Source organism: Colobus angolensis, unplaced genomic scaffold (assembly GCF_000951035.1).
Source record: "Colobus angolensis palliatus isolate OR3802 unplaced genomic scaffold, Cang.pa_1.0 Scaffold5, whole genome shotgun sequence".
Taxonomy (NCBI): domain Eukaryota; kingdom Metazoa; phylum Chordata; class Mammalia; order Primates; family Cercopithecidae; genus Colobus; species Colobus angolensis.
Window position 1 is genome coordinate 1,378,000 of NW_012118487.1, and position 2,545 is coordinate 1,380,544.

Below are 2,545 nucleotides of genomic sequence, written 5' to 3' on the forward strand. Positions count from 1 at the left end.
ACCTGCTGGATAACACTTCTGACATAGACTTTAGACTTTCCTGTCAAAATACTTTGACTGAGGAGAAACTGGTTTCCTAAGCAGTCTGCTCCAACTTAGGGAGCTCTAGTTTAATTTTATTTTATTTCAGAGCTCAGGGAGCTCTATTTTAATTTTATTTTTAAGAAAAGTAAAAAACTTCCTGTATACTGAAATACACCTCCTTGCAACTTCTACCATTCAGTCCTAGATTTACGTACTAGACCCACACAAAAAAATTTATCCTCCTTTTTCTGCTTTTAAAATATTTAAAGACCACAATGACTTGCCCACTAAATCTCCTTGTTTTCTATTCTTTGAAATTACAGTATATCACCTTGATTAGTAAATGAGAGTTTTCGGAGTCGATTCTTAAATAAATATTTTATGTATACTACTGGAAGGCAGAACTACATTTATTAGGAATGCAGGATAATGTTGCCAATACAATATTTTCTGGCGGAATGAAGTAGCATATTTTAAATATGCCTGTTGTGCTGTCTTTTAGATTTAGGATATCAAGTGTTGCAGCAGAGTAGTCAACAAATCTCTCTACTTTGTGCAGAGTAGAAAAGAGTTTAAATTTTAAATTTCATCTGCTACCAGGCTCAGCAGAAAACAAAAAACAAAAAGCAATTGGGACAAAAGCACCCTGCCTGCAAATCACAGCAGAAACCCTTAGGGTTCGTTTCTCTAAAAGGTGAAATTACAGACTTTTAACCTATTTAAATATGCTTCTGTGTTTAGTTCGGAGTTTTCTTATAGTGAAACATGTTACATTCTAGTAATACAAAAAAACTAAAAAAACTCTATAGATTCAGGTGAACCAAATTAGAACTAAATTGAAAAGAGGCGTGGTCAGTAGAATTCTAAAATGTTCTCCCAAATCTCCCACTCAAATCCTGGGGACAGTGAATAAAATGAGATTTCACATCTGCCCATGATTGTTACATGAGAAAAGCAATTCTGCCGATGGCATTAAGATTACTAAACAGTTGACTTTGTGCTCATCAAAATGGAGTCAATTAGAGTGGGCTGAATCTCATCACATGAGCCCGTTAAAAGTAGAGTTTTCCTCTGCGGTCAGCATAAGGAGAAGTCAGAGAGACTCAGAGCGTGAGAGTGATTGACAGCAGGGAAGTGCTCCAGCACTGGCTTTGAGATGGGTCACGGGGCAGGACCTGAGAGTCATCTCTGGACAAGAGCCAAAAAGAACATGGAGATTTCACCCCTACCATCAGAAGCTCTGAATACTCCAACAAACTGCACGTGCTTGAAAGAGAAGTTTTCTCCAGAACCTCCCCTTAGACACTTTCCAGGATGGAGCCCTCTCCACCTCCCCTTGTCCCAGATCTCCATGTGACTCACTTCAATCAGACCACTGCTCAAGCATCATCTCCTTGGGATGCCATCCTCCAGCAAGCATCTCATCTGAAAAGGCACCTTCCATCTCTTCCACCTCCTGTCTCTTTACCATTCTTTGTCTTTCTGCATAGCGCTTCTCACTCCCTGCCATTCTATTGCCTCCTTGTCCATTTCTCTGTTGTTCTTCAGATGCCCGCTGTCTGTAACACTTTGCTGGAAGGATTGGGGCTGCTTGTTGTCTTTCCCTAGTTCCCTGAATAGCATTTGGCAGACTTTTATGAACAAAAGAGTAAAATGATAAATAAATAAGCACATGAATAAGGAACGAAATATTTTTTAAAAACAAGAGATTGAGAACAGGAAGGTTCCTTCACCCACAGTTGTGGACCATCTCATTCTAATATGAGAATTACAATCACACATGTAAGCTATGACGTGCCAGTCAGTGTCAGATGACACTGAACATGATTGTCGGATGAATTCTGATTGGTCCTTGTTCTGCTGAATGCCCTTTGGTGGGAGCAAATGTCCTCTTGAGGTTCTGTCCAATTGCATCGCATGAGACATTGCTGTCCTTGTGTTTCCAGAACAGCATTGCTTTTGGTAATAACAAACCAACGCTGGCTACAACATCAAGCATTATTGATGGGAGTCACAATTAAGGCATAGACAGCTGAAAAGACTGAAGCAGAATCCCACTCCTAGGAGGATGTGGCAATATGAAAAAATTAGTTGTGCCTGAGTGATTTAGATGTCTTAATTTAGCCCGGGAAACACGGCAAAACCCTAACTGTACAAGAAAGAACACAAAAATTAGACAGGCGTGGTGGCATGCACCTGTAGTCCTAGCTACTCAGCAGACTGAGGTGGGATGATCCATTGAGCCCAGCAGGTGAAGGTTGCAGTGAGCCACAATTGTATCACTGCAACTCAGCCTGGATGACAGAGTGAGACCCTGTCTCAAAAAATAAAATTAAATAAATAAATAAATAAATGCCTTAATTTGCTGTATTTCCATAAGCATAAAACTTAAAACTTGGGCTTGACTTGAGCAAGCAAGGAGACAAAGCCTAGAGGTAGAATATAGAAAAAAAAGGAAAGAAAGAAAGGAGAGAGAGAGGAAGGAAGGAAGGAAGGAAGGAAGGAAGGAAGGAAGGAAGGA